The sequence below is a fragment of the Canis lupus genome, chromosome 10 (assembly GCF_048164855.1).
Source record: "Canis lupus baileyi chromosome 10, mCanLup2.hap1, whole genome shotgun sequence".
In the NCBI taxonomy this organism is placed as follows: domain Eukaryota; kingdom Metazoa; phylum Chordata; class Mammalia; order Carnivora; family Canidae; genus Canis; species Canis lupus.
The window spans coordinates 31,747,391-31,762,836 of NC_132847.1; the positions used below are offsets into that span (position 1 = coordinate 31,747,391).

The 15,446-nt window shown below is 34.7% G+C and overlaps 1 protein-coding gene across 35 annotated transcripts in view; it reads right to left on the reverse strand.

The window, feature by feature from the left end:
* PTPRD (protein tyrosine phosphatase receptor type D) overlaps nt 1-15,446 on the reverse strand; it is a 2,176,041-nt gene that overhangs the window by 1,350,793 nt on the left and 809,802 nt on the right. For all 35 annotated transcript variants that reach the window (XM_072841294.1, XM_072841327.1, XM_072841326.1 and 32 more), the window contains one exon: nt 12,986-13,027. The gene's annotated coding sequence lies outside the window, so the exon portion shown is untranslated. The remainder of the gene's footprint in view (nt 1-12,985; nt 13,028-15,446) is intronic.

Genomic DNA, 15,446 nt, shown 5'->3' on the forward strand with positions numbered 1-15,446 from the left:
TGATAATGGCAGCCCTAGGAAACTAACAGACTACCTAACAAGGTGATCATGGGGTTTAAATAAAGTTATTTGTAATATGCCTGACATAGGATAAGCCTTATATAAATTGTCATTAATATAACAGTGTTGGGATACTTTGAACCATAACTGATAGGTAGTCATACAACAGCTATACTTGATTTACTCCTCATTTCTATTTTTGGAAATTTAGATATCAAAATTTCCTGGTGGTAAGGCAACAGGGAAGGCCGGAATTATAAAGGAGATAAATCTCATGCCAGTGTGTGCTAATTGTTTGAATCCCCTCTAAATGGTTTGGCAGGAAAAGAGGCTGGAACACTTAGCTAAATTGAAGTTTGGGGATTATCTGTGAATTTAAAGTATCCATGCCATTTTGGCCCCTATTAGCACAAGTAATTGAGAGGAAAATCTTGCCATTTATGCTTTTCCATGAGGCTTAATGTAGACTTCAATATTTAAGTAATTCATTAGCAGGTTTAAATGGTGCTACGGAACAACATTAAAGGATGCAAAAAGGTAATCTGTGACCTTCATTTTAGAGATGAGCAAATTGAGGCCCATCAAGGTAACAATGAACTCAAGGTTGTAGAGTTCACATTGGAAAAGCTGATGCTAGAATCTTGTCTCCTTATTTCCTGATGAAAATTAAGTGTGTCTTTAAGGATCTGTGTTATTATCTGAATTCTGTGGAGCTTTTCTAATTGTCAGAACCCCAAGTCTGCACAAGGAATCTTAAGACCAAGGTTGGGAGGATTCAAATTGAGAGAGGGAAGAAAGTGACATTATAACATTTTCAATAAAAAGCCTCAAAAATTGCATTTGGGGAAGGGAGCAGTAATGGAGACAGTGGACAGTTATAAAAATTGTAATAAGCTGTATAACACATTTAAAGAACTCTTTTTACGTTGTTTAGAAGATCCATTAAACATGGCCTGGCAGGACCTTTCTAGGACAAGTCATTAAAGCCCTAAATGGTATTTGGAAATGTAGTTACCTCAGATTGAAGTCATTTGCATTATATTAGAAAATACATAGGACACTTTAGCCATCAAGATCACTGGGATGGCTGAACTCTGGCCCACCACATGATTTCACAAATACGGAGTATACTCCTAACCTGTTTAACAACTAACCCCACTTAAAGTAAGCTGCCCTTCTTCACCTCTGGTGTGCTCAGCTTTTAAGTAGATTTGTGGGAAGAAATATTAGACTTAATACAACAAACTTTGTTTCATTGTTTGTTTTCACTTTGGTTTATTATTCTATATTTCCAGTCTTTGTAGGACATTTCCATGTTGCCTGCCCTGAGGATAGCACTACTGTAATTGAGAGGCCCCATTCGAAACTATTTCAGAGAGAATCATTCAGTTTCATTTTATGGCTTCATAGCCCAGAACCAGAACTTTTCAAAAGACACTCAATAACACCAATGCAGGGACCCCTCTGGACAACATATCAATTTGTATTATGAAGTGAATTATGGCTGTACCCACCAGAGCTGGTATAGTTAAGTGTCTGTCAGTGTTTCCATTATATTTTGAGGGCTTCTTACTTGGTTGCAAAAATACCCTTCAGGCTGAAGCATACAAGGCCAGCCTAGGAAGTGAGTGCACACTTTGTTTAGTTTTACCATTTAAAAACACTAGCTATCTTTTGTGTTTGTTTGTAGACATTTTATAACAAAGAGAAATCTTGTTTTCTAAATCAATATGGCTGCCAGAGAGATAATGGTTTTAATGGGGAAAGCTCATGGTGTTAAATGCCATTTCTCTGACCTTTCTGAGCCACATTGTTCTCCTTGAAGATGCCAGATTCCGAAAACGAGGATTCCAATTTGGTGCAAATGCCCTCCAAAAATTACAAATGTATTTTATTGGGTCTCTGAATTTTGAATCCAGAAATCTGCACTTATATTTTAGATGGGATATGACTACATCATGTTTAAAGTTCTCCTCTGTTTCCCCTGACCATGCCCCTATCCTTATATTGAATCCATGTAGATTCTTGCCCTTCTTTCAAATCCTAGCTCAAATATCCTAATTTCTAAGAAAATAGACTCAGAGATTCATCCCCTAAGCCATTTTGCACATAATACCTAGCTCCAAGAGAGCAACTGTTAGATCATACCACTTGTATATGTGTCTGTTTCTTTATCTGACTGCAGAAACTCAGTACAAGGATAATGTCCTATTTATTAGCACAGTGCTAGACATATTACATATGTTCAGTAAATATCAGCCCCTTGACTGAGTGAATAAGTGAATGAATAAATGAAGTATTCTGTGAAATAGGAATAGTGGCAAGGACACTTAAAGGACTTACAAAAAAAGTTATTTTTGAAAAGTAAGGACTTTTCTGCTTCTAAGTTTTGACTTTCTGGAAGGTACAAATTCTCATCTGTCCATATGCAGAATCTCTCAGGAAATTGAATGACTTGCAAACTCTTACAGGAAGAGATATATGCAACAGGATTTGTTGAGAAAATTACTGATCAAGGAGTTAGAAGATGAAGTATTTGTTCTGACTTAGTTACTGACTCTGTGACCCTCTTCAAGTTACTTAATAGCTCAGTGATTCAATCTCTCTGCAATTGGTGATAAATAATAGCAGTTCTTATCTGCTTCTCAGAGATGTTTAGGGTAAAAGGTGTTAGGACATCTGAGATTGTTTAAAGAAAAATCCTAAACTATAGATATTATATAAATTAAATACTATATTGCTACTGCATACTGCATACTAAATAATTTATTATAAACATGACTATTTTAATGAAATAACAACAATCTAATAATAATGAACAATCTAACAATTAACAACAATCTAATAATAATTTGAAGATTTGACTCTTTCACTTGTCATAAGTAATTGGATTATATTTATTCTATAAAGAAATGGAATGAAAAGTAGATTGTTCGATCATTTCTGCATGTGGCATTTGGGGACGGTCCATATGATTATTATGATAGATAAGCTGCCATGTTCTACCTGATAGGCACATTCTCAAGGAGAGGAGCTGAAAAGAATTACAGATGCTTTTAGAAGAAAAATTACTGGAAGAAATGATTTTTTTAAAAAATCATAGGCTTGCAAATAGGTTAACCATTGAGGAAGCTACATAAAGCTTCCAGAGTTTCTCAAAGTACTGTGATCCATTAATCGCATGCCTCAGTATCATCTTGACTATTGCAACTTGCAGATTCCCAGACCTCATTCTCAAGAATAAGAAACTCTCCGGTGAGAGCCAAGAATCTGTGTGTTTAACAAAGTCTCCAGATGATTCCTATACAGACATTCAAGTTTGAGAACCACTGCAAGAGCTTATATCCTTTGGTTCAGGAGGCAAATGAAGAAAGTACAGACTGAGGAAGGTCAGGAACAGAAAATAAAACTTGTTTGTGTAGTGAAGAGTGATAAACTCTTCTTTTCCTTTAAAATCACTGAGTGTGGGCAGCCCAGGTGGCCCAGTGGTTTAGCGCCGACTTCAGCCCAGGGTGTGATCCTGGAGACCCAGGATTCAGTCCCAAGTCAGGCTCCCTGCATGAAGCCTGCTTCTCCCTCTGCCTGTGTCTCTGCCTCTCTCTCTCTCTCTCTCTCTCTCTCTCTGTCATGAATAAATAAATAAAATCTTTTAAAAAATAAAATAAAATCACTGAGTGTATCTTCTTTTGTAGAATTTGTAAAGATATTATAAATCAGTGCTATAATCATTTTTGGGGGGAAAGGAATTTTTTTAATTTGTATAGATTGAACTAGAAAGAGACAAAGGAGAAATTGAGAGCTCCAGTTTGGGGTATATTATCAGGGTTCAAGAATAATTTGTATTTATGGGAGAAAGGAGGGTTCCACAAATTCCTTTATTCTTTCTTCTGTCTCTACCTGGAACTAAGTAAACCTGTTTCAGGCTCAGAATCATTTTGACATTTAAGGGTTTGCCTTCCAGTAATTATCAAGACAAGTCAGGTAAAAATATCAAACAAGTTTTGGTTGTAATGTGTCTCCATTATTAAATGGAGATAGCATTATTGCTTTGTTTCTGTTAGTAAGATAGCATATAGTCATATAGAAAATTTCAAATTACAGAGGCAAATGAAAAAGACCTGAATTTCTGATACAGCATGGCAATTACTGCTCTCATTTCAGTGAAAATTCTTCTAGAGCTCGACACTCACTGTAGAATATGATTCCATTTATATAAAATTATACCTATAATTAAATTTGCATATATTTACATAAATATAAATATATGCTTATACATAGTTTTATATTTTTACATGTTTCTTTGGCACTTTAAAAAAATCTCATAATCATGAATGCCTATGGAATCAGCTGGAAAATAATTAGACTTAGATTATTGCTGGTGTCAGCTGTTTCATCTCCTCCATTCATGTCATAATTCCTAGGGACTTCCATCCCTCTCTTAACACCTCTCTCTCTATCTTCTACCTCTAAACCACTTTTGCCATAAACATATGGAGACACAAAGACAAACCTGGATGCTAATTCTCAGTTTTCTGGAGAACTAGAGTGCCATGTGAAATTCATTAGCACCTAAAGGATCCTTGGTCTAATGCTTCTTAGAGATCTTTCCCTGTTCTATAGACTTCTATCAGCATTTGTTATAAAGTACTTGCGCAAACAATTGTTCCATGGATGCTAAAGAGGACCAAATAAGTTTAACATGTAATCAAACATGTATTTAATACTTGAAGTATCCTAAGTACACCATATGGATTATTTTATTTCAGTGAATCCTTACACCTACCATATAAGGTAAAAGCCATTCCTGTCTTTATAGAAATACTGAGAAAAACTGAGTCTCAAAGAGGGCAAGTAGATATTATCACAATGTCAAAGTGGAGCAGGAGATAGAGGAACAGGGAGCAACTACTTCAGGAGTACAGGGTTCTTTCTGGAGTTATATAAATGTTTTAGAACTAGATAGAGGTCATGAATTATTGCTAATATACTAAATACCACTGAATGATTCCCTTTACATGGTAAGTTTATATTATGTCAATTTTACCCCAAATAAAAAAGAATAGAGCATTGAACCAAACCCAGTTTGACTCCAGAGACCACTCTTGAACACTGCAAAATACCACTTCCCACATGGCTATATTGGCTTCAAGTTTCTTCTTTTCCTTTACAGATTAATTGATTGATTGATTGATTGATTGACTGATTGACTGATTTGACAGAGAGAGATAGCAAGAGAGAGCACAAGCAGGAGAGAGAGAGAGAAGCAGGCTTCACACTGAGCAGGGAGCGTGATGCAGCACAGGATTCCAGGACCCAGGGATCGTGACCTGGGCTGAAGGCAGTCGCTAAACTGGCTGAGCCTCCTAGGCGCCCTAACTTCAGGTTTTTTCTAGATCAAACAAAATGAATAGCTTTTGCTGCAGAAATATTCAGTGTCTCCCGCTGATAAACATGCTAAATCTCCCACTGAATGATTTGGTACACAAAGGTGTGGTGAGTAGTGTTTCTCAAATTACTTTTTTCATGGAACCCATCACCTGGAATGTTTCTACAAGGATGTGTTTCATAAAACACCTTTATGGAATAACTATTTTCTTCAAAGCTCTGAAAATAATGTTTATTACAGAATTATTTTCACTTGGATGATCTACTTAGTATATCAGCAAAACTTCACAGGAATTCAGGCAATATAATAAAAACAGAACAGTTCCTGGAATTCCCTTTGTGATCATTTCCTTAGCACTTGTTCATAATAGAGTAAGAGTGCAAAGGAAACTAAGCAATTGTACCTTTTACATTCTATTTGAAACATTTAGTATTTACTTTTTGGTTAAATTTCATGCAAACGATAGCTCCAAGTGCACATATAACTATTTAAATTTTATGATAAAACACAAAATATATAGAGGAGTGTAGATTTGACATTCTGCAATTTTTAGCATGGCAGCTTCTGGGCTTAAACAAGTCTTTCAAAAACAACAGAACACTAACTTTCTGAATTTGAAAAAAAAAAAGATGTTTTATATAAATCTTGTGAGGTTTTCTTCGTTTAGTTGTCTTTCTCAGTAGAGAAAACAAAACCATTTCTAAAGTGTTTAGAAATTGAGAATAAGGGCAGCCTCGGTGGCCCAGAGGTTTAGCACCGACTTCAGTCTGCGGTGTGATCCTGGAGACCTGGGATTGGGTCCCACATCAGGCTCCCTGCATGGAGCCTGCTTCTCCCTCTGCCTGTCTCTCTCTCTCTCTCTCTCTCTCTCTGTCATAAATAAATAAATAAATAAATAAATAAATAAATAAATAAATAAAATCTTAAAAAAAAAAGAAATTGAGAATAAGGGGAAGCCTGGGTGGCTCAACAGTTGAGCATCTGCTTTTGGCCCAGGGCTGATCCTGGGGTCCTGGGATCAAGCCTGCATCAGGCTCCCTGCATAGGCTTCTCCCCCTGCCTATGTCTCTGCCTCTCTCTTTTTGTGTCTCTCATGAATAAATAAATAAAATGTTAAAAAAAGAAATTGAGAACAAGGATTTATTATAAGATAATTATTTCCTCTGATCAAACTCGGCTTAGAACTCAATCCTTCTATTCTAATTTTCTATATTAGCTATTATAATTTCATATAAAGATTGTGGAATTTGGAATCAGTCCAAATGAATTTTGCCTGTCACATATTTACTTATGTGCTTTATGACTCTGCTTCCCCACATAAATATGGATATGGATATTTCTACTTTGCAGAATTTTCATAAGGAGTACATGAGATATAGATGTTAACCTACCCTTCAAAATACGTATATGTTCCTGACTATCCTGTTCATCACAGCCAAGAAACTCTCCTATTTTCTGCAAGCCTGTCATCATTATTTTGGCTTCACTTCTCTCCTTACACTCTCCTGAATGTTCTTAATGGCACCCTACAATTACTAATCTCTTTGAATTATAATTATTATCAACTTGGTAAAGTTTACATTGGATAATCCCGATTGTCATTTCTGTGGGTGAACCTCTAGCACTGCTGGGGAAAATTCCCCAAATAATCCTGGTTAGGTGCATTGCAAACACAGCCTAATGCTTTTAGACTATATTTGAAGTACTCAGCTCTCATCTCAAGAGAAAGCTGGAAAAATTTAAAAATCATTTCTTATACACACACTATACACACACACACACACACACACACACACACAAACACACACATTTACGTCTATTTCAGTCTCCTGCACCAGATTTAATTTTCCCACTTAAAGAAAATACCGCCATTCCTTTCCCTATCTAAAAAAATAAATAAATAAAAATAAAAAGGCATCATCCAGTGTAGGCTCTCTTCTGTTCAATTGACTTCTGTGTATTTTAATTAATGTTTACTTTTAGCTTAAGGCAATTCTTATGTCATCAAGAGCAACAGGGAACCACACACCTTTTCATATGTGAAGTCTGTGATGTGGCCACATATGGAGCCTGATGGGAGGTGAGGAGGGGTAGAAAGAGGCTGAATCTCAGCCAGGTCTGGTACATGAGGTAACTGTATAGGAGTGGCCCTTATGAGGTGTTCTGAAGTACATCAAAAGCAATTTTGTTGAAGAAGTGGACTCCAGGTTCATAGAAAGCACTCAAGGCCAAAGATACTGCAGCAGTAACAACCAATGGAGAGTGGGATAGCCACTTGTCCGAGAACAGTTACGTGTGAGAATTTTGTGTTCCTTCTACTTCCCGTATTCCAACCCAAACAAATAACAGGAAAGGAGGAAGAGATGTGAGGAATTGGGGCATTTGGCATCCTCTTCCTATTCCTTCACTGCCCTCATCCCCATAACCTACTACCCCAAACATATTCAGAACAACTTGAACATCAAGTCTAGTCTGCATCCAAGTGAAGCAAGAATCTCTGACTTAAATATGAGGCTGAAACATTAAAATAATCAGAATTCTTAACAAGATATATAAGACATTTCACATCAAAAAGTGGCTGAAAAGCTATGGGATCCCCAAATGTGATGAAGGTAGCAATCATATGAACCAAGAGGAAGTAGGTTTGCCAGAGCATGGCAGAAAGTGTTTAGTGAAAAAAAATCATATTTTATAACTTTAGTATTTCAGACTCTTCTATCAAGTCAATTTTCATAATCTCCATAGTAAAATAATTTTCAAAAGTAATCCTTCTACCAGTTTCTATCTCAAGCAGTTTCCTTACTCTTTTTCTTTAGTCATTTTATTCCTAGCCCACTCCACTGACACCCTCTGCTCATAGTCCAGGCTGTATTTGGCCAGTCTATTCTGGTACTGGCTGAACTGTTTTTTTTTTTTTTTTTTAAATAAAGAACTTAGACACAAACTGGTAAACAGGCACTGACTCAAACTCCCTCTTTCCTATTGCCCTTGCTGTCTTGGCCTCTCCTCTAGAAGCCCCTCAACCTCGCAACTAAAGAGATCACATTAGTACAGTGGGAGAGCTTGGTCCCTGCTCATTTGAGTGGACTTATGTTTGGTTTATATCAGCACCAAATTAATTTCCGATTTTGAGTATAAACCCAGTCTACTACAAATATCAGCAATAAGGCAGATATCTTCAAATAGTTAATGTGTTTCTTGAATGATGAGTGGTTACTTTGCCAGTGAATACCCTCAATTGACCAACATGCTCTGGTCTTTCTAGACATCAGATATTACTTCCTTTTCTTCTTCTCTCACTAGCGTTGCACGTTGGCTTAAGATAAACTACCAAACTACCCTGCTTTACTGGACTGCCATGGATGTATCGCCACACTTCTCAGATTGACTTTTGAACTGAACTTTCTTACAGTATCTAGAGAAATAACTCTTTACAAATTATCTACCCTATTTCTGTAGATAATCTGAGTTCCAGATCTTAGCTTGAACAAAGTAAGCCTTTCTTTTCTTCACGTGTCTATGCCATACACCAAAAGTTAAATTTAGTTTTTCCACTGGAAAATTTCATGTCTTCTTGAAACTATTCAAATACTGGTAGTACTAAAGACCTATAATAAATGAGAAAATCTTAGTATTTTGTATAAAATTTCAAGTCCAGGGAATGAAAGAACTTTCATTTATTAAAAGACAGTAAAATTTTTGAGGCTAAGGAATCGTTCTGTGCTTTTGGGAAATACAAGGGTTTGAAGTTATTGTCCTCCAAGATGTATTCCAACACCATCCTATCACATCCTTATAATCTTTATTTATATCCTTGGTCTTTCCCTCCACCCCCTCCCAGGCTTCAGCTCCTCACCTTCTCCATCAGCTAGTATGTATATACCTTCAATACATTATTCATAAGAGCTCTCAAAACTCAATGGTTTAGAAACAATCCAGTTAAAAAGTAGACTATGAGGACAGACATTTCATCAATGAAGATATACAGATGCCACACAAGCAACATGAAAATATGTTAAAAATCATTAGCTGTTAGAAAAAAAAATGAAAATTAAAACTACAATGAGATATCATTACACACCTATCAGAATTGTACACATCTCTGTGTAACGTATGCTGTTGATAAGAAGCAAGTCAGAGGTTCTGTCCACACTCAAGGTCTGAACATCAGGAGGCAGGACGCATGGGAGCCACAACAGAGTATGCTCACCACGTTTGCCATATAAAATGTAAGACACATTTCAAAGTTTCAATAAAAGCAAAAATCACACATATAGCTAGGTATACTACATAGAGTTAATCATTGTTAATGATGCTTACTGGGTTTCTTCGCAGTCCTCTATGTGTTCTTCTTGAAGACTATACCCCAAAAATGGGCATTATATATATAATTATTTGAATATTTGTCTTTTATATAAATATATGTATAAAAGCATCTGTACAAAAGAGGTATGGTATTATAAGACTACTTTACAATTTGTCTTTTTAAGAACATATCTTCCTTAAATAATCTCCAAAACTATAAATCTTAGAAGCTTCAAAGTATCTTCTCCTAAATATTATAATTTATGTCACAGTTTCCTTATTATTTAATAGTTTGTTTCCTATTAGCATGTTATAAATATCACTATGATAAATATCATTATACATAAATCTTAGTCCTATAAAAAAAGCCTCCTAAATATATCTTAAATATATACCTTCAAGAACTAAGTGGGAGGATTTCACTTCCTAATTTCAAGTCTATACCTTTTTTACTACCATCACTGTTTTAATCCTATTTTTTTATCTCTTTCCACCCTCCTGCCTCTGTATTTAACTGATATCTGACTAGTTTGCCATCACCTTTCAAGATACTTGAAGTGTCCACTCCTCCAGGAAGTCAGATGGATTGAAATGACTTTTCTAAATAGCCCCTCATTGGTACCTCTCCTTTGTACTGTTACCATATTGTTTTAAAATGATGGAGTGGGGGGCACAGTCTTCGGAGCCCTGTGTGGTTGGGCTTCCTGCTCAGCAGGGAGTCAGCTTCTCCCTCTCCATCTGTCTACTCCTCCCTTTGGCTCATGCTCTCGCTCTCTCTCAAATAAATAAATAAAAATCTTTTAAAAAACAATTATTTTTTAAAACAATTAATTAATTAAACAATTTATTTACAAGTCTTTTCTCTTCTAGGACTGTAATATCCTTGTCAGGCAGAGAACATATCTCTTTCTTCTTTGCACCTTTAGCATCTAGCACAGTGCATATAACACATAATAATTTCTCAGTAAGGAATTTGAATTGAGCTACTAAACTAAGATAGTGTGGGTATACTATGGAGGTATAGTTTTATTAAGCCATCTATATTTTATAGTGTGTTTTTCTATCCTTGAGTACACTAACAGAACCTAAAATTAAATGAAGGAGATTTAAAACACTCTTATGCAACATAAAGACCCTTTGTATCACATGCAACTCTAAAAAAAGGAAACAAATATAAAAAAAATCAAGAAATTTGCAACAACTCTTCCTTCACCAGAGTGTCTACTCAAAACTGAAGACAAATATTATTGTACATGTTTACCATCCCCGAAACTTAAAAATGTATATTAGAATCATTCCTCTTGCATTCATAATATGATTGAGATGATTATTAAGAAGTCTAATACAAAACCCACCCATTATAAAAATAGGAAAGAGTAAAATAGCATTTAGTTATGTAACAGGTAGAATTGGTGCTTTAGGACAATCGTAATTTTAATACCCATGCAATCTCCATGCTAAGTATTAGTAAATTCATTTTATGTCTGAAATAGCCTGCCCGGGATTTCATGACTAGAAAGTGACAGAGACACACTTCAAAGAGAGGAAGGTCCGATTTCAAAGCCATAATCTTCCCATTTCTCTGCATTATGAGAGCACCAGGAAATACCATAGTTTTCCAGTTATTACCAGAAATGTTCCCAAAAATATCAAGGGAAAGAGTGGTAATGGCTAACAGCAGGCTTGTGGTTGAGGATGCATATCAACAGGAAACCATGATTATTTGCGTTGTGCTGTGTGTGATTTAGTTCCCTGCCAAATGCCATGCCAAAACCTTGACACAACAGAGATCTGTGCCTGGAGCCATTCGTTCTCTGTCTGGCAGAGCACATGCTGGCATATTTTACATGGATATTCTCAAGTCACATCAGCTCCCAGTAGAGATTGAAAGTGACTACGAGAAAAAATATATGAAAAATAGAGTCAAGAGCCATATTCCAAAAAAAACCCAAGAAACCTGGAATTATGTTTCAATTTTTAAATCTCAGACAATTATTAATATATGTGTATTTATATGCTGATAGCAGTTTATTTTTTCAACCAGAAGTAACATGGCAGGGTGCAGTATATTTAGAGCCAAATTTAAAATATAAAGATGAGCCTATAAGTGTATTTCCCCAACTATTATGTTTGCATAAAATAGGATATCAATCATTATTAAGGATATCATATATATATATATATATATACATTTTACCACAAACCAATTTTCAACTCTCCTTTAAATTCAAAATTACTTTATCACACAGAAAAAGAAAAGAACTGTCTCACCCATTTCATTGTGGGGTGGAAGGGCCCCAAATAGGGTAAATGATCTAGGGAAGCTTTAGAGAAACTATAAGCAGACATTTGTGAACCCATTCATTATTTAAATACCTCCAAAAAAATGACAAACCTTTCAATACTTTATACTAGAACTCACATAGCTTATGTGCTACTTTAAGCAATTTTCTCTTCCTACTTCTTCCATAGACAAGGCCTGGTTTTCACAGCTTCTGTATGCGAGATTTGTTTCCATTTCCTTCATCTTTCTCCAATACAGTACCTAAGAATCTTAGTTCCTTTGTCTTCACTCCTGGAGTTTACACTATATATTTTTTGATTCATCATATATATTTTTTTTCAGCTCCTTCTCAGCATTCAAAATTATTACAATTCATGATATTTATAATTTTCTTTGTCCACATGGTTTTTAAAATAACATTCCATTTTGAAATCAAAGGGATCCTGTACTGGCCTTGTGCTCTCATCCTTATCTATCCTGTAGTTCATTTATATACTTCTATACCTAGCTCTATTTATTTTGCTGTTTGCATCTTCTCAAATTGACTTAAAATTTTAAACTAATTTCACTACCTGGTCCCGCAAAACCTAGACATTCCTAGGTAGTTCTTGACTGATAATTAACTTGCAGATATCCTACAGTAATTTAATCATCAGAGTTATTAAAGACTATGTTTTTAAAAACTTCCATCAAGTAGAATAGTTCCATTATTTTACTCTCAAGGGCATTAGTGATGACAGTTCTTTGAATATATGTTGTATGAATTAAGGGTTTCTGTGATCAGGAAATGATATATATTTAATGATTAGATTTTCAATTCTAATGTTTTCTCACTAGTATATTTTATCAGATGAAAAAATGTTTATCTTATACATGAACATGTAGTATAATTCCATATATAAGCACATTACAGTGATATAATTATTATAACATTATTTTACTATTATAATATTTATATTTATATGCTTTACTTATGGAGAATATTGGAAATCTATTTTAAACATGCATACCTTTGTCCAAGGCACATCCTGCTGTGGTCTCAGGACAGGAACCTATTGTAAAAAAAAAAAAAATGTATATATATATTCTCATTAATATACTTAGTATAACAAACAGATTGAAAAATATCCATATATAAAATTTAAAAAATAGTTTAAACCTCAACCATTGTTCAATTAGTATCTGCCCATTAACTTCAAAAAATATTCTTTTTTTTTTTTTTGCTTTAGCTTATTAAGAAAAAAAGGACAAGGTACAAATATTCTGATATATCTCCTAATCTGAATCTCTAAAGGAACTTTGTTTTTTTATATCTTAAAATAAATATTTATTTTTTCCTAGAAAGAAACATATAGACATATTAAGCTCCTGATACACAAAAGTCAATTTCAGGCAAAAATTCAGACAATAGTTTTCTAAAATGCTAAATGAATTATTATGTTCCAAATAAGAAGATGAGAAAGCAGGTTAAACAGGTTTTATGTTAATAAAAGTCCCATAATATTTGCTCATCAAAAAGTGGCAGTGGAACACTAGTTAAGAGAATCATTTTTACAGTAATACTGTTTCAAATTTTCCGGCAGTGAAACTAGAATGTATGTGCAGATAATAGATTTAAATATGTTCAAATGAACTTGAATACTTTAAAAATCAAAAGAGAAAACTGGATCATGTATTGCTGCATTAAGACCAATATTTCCATCATTTCCTTCTAATTTATTATTCTATTAGACACAGTGTCACATTTCCAAATACATGGACACCCAACCCATATAAAGCACAGATCTAAGTCTAAGAACTTTGATCGCAAATGTGACAATGCTTATTACAAGAACTTCAATTAAATGTAAAATCAAAGACGTCTGGGTGACTCAGCAGTTGAGCTTCTGCCTTTGGCTCAGGGCAGGATCCCAGAGTCCTGGGATTGAGTCCTGCATCCGGCTACCTGTGAAGAGCCTGTTTCACCCTCTGCCTGTGTCTTTGCCGCTCTTGCTATATCTCTCATGAATAAATAAATAAAATCTTTTTTAAAATAAATAAATAAATAAATAAATAAATAAACAAACAAACAAACAAACAAACATAAAATCAAAGAACCATTCACTTTGATCATATTTTTTGGTATTCTATCTGCTTGAAATTTCAGATGTGGGAGAGAAACCAGAAGAAATAAATTTCCTTTGTGATCACTACCAGTATGTTGGAATAAAAGTTTTACCATGAATAAATTTAAAAAATAAATAAATAACATCCATAAAGTAAAAATAAAAGTATGTTTTTCTTCCATATTTAAAGTTCAGAAACCCAAAGAATTTCAGTTCTAGAAGGCATCTGAGTGGATAACCAAGTAAATTGAATTCAAACTGTGAATTAAGGGATTCTCATTGAAATGCCTCAAGAGTCCCTGGATAATATAAGGGAACTGATCCTTTAGGCCACCCATAACTTTCCCTCAGCCACTATTCAAGCATAGCAGATATGTGCACAAATTCAAGCACACACATGCATGCATGTACATACATACACACACACACATACATAAAGTTAGGCCATCTTCTTTACTCTATGACTATACCTAGAATCTCACATTTCTTAAAGTTGAACTTGACCCTTGGATTACTAGCTACACTGGACTTTAGATAATTTACATAACCTTCTCTGAGTCTCAATTTTTTTTTTACTTACAGTGAAGTTGTTGTAAAGATTAAACAAATTAATACAAATAAATTCCTTAAAACCCTGCCTAGGACATAGTAAGTAGCCAATAAATGTTCACTATTAAAAACTACAAAGTATTTTTAAAAAAGAAATTTTTCAAAAATAGGGACACCTAGGTGGCTCAGTGGTTGAGCATCTGCCTTTGGCTCAGGTCAGATCCCAGGGTCCTGGGATCGAGTCCTACATCGGGATCCCTAAGGGGCGCCTGCTTCACCCTCTGCCTATGTCCCTGCCTCTCTTTCTGTGTCTGTCATGAATGAAATAAATACAATCTTTAAAAAAAATCTTCAAAAATATTAAATAATTTGGATATTTAAAAATATGTCAAGTGATATTGCTAGTCTGCTAATCAGCTCTCAAGTATGAAAATCTCCATTGTATATCTTACATTTTAATAGAATTATATTTATATTGAGAAATATAACTATGCATGGCAAACTTTATTCATGAAAGAATTATAAAAGACACAAATTAAAAGTGGTATCTTTTTTCAATGAGGCATTTTAAATGGTTAGTTAACAGCTGTAATTCTATGCTTTGTGTTTTACTTGTGGTCTGGCATGACTACAGGAACAGAAAATCTTCTTAAATGACAGGGAGGTACTTAAAGTTTTCCACAGGTCAAGCAAGAATCCAATTATCTAATATCCATGGGAGCAGAAGTATGTGTTGAAGAGAAAGTACAAAACTGGAGACCCGAGTTACTGCCAGGCTATAATAAATTTATCACAGAAAGACATGGTATCAACAAAG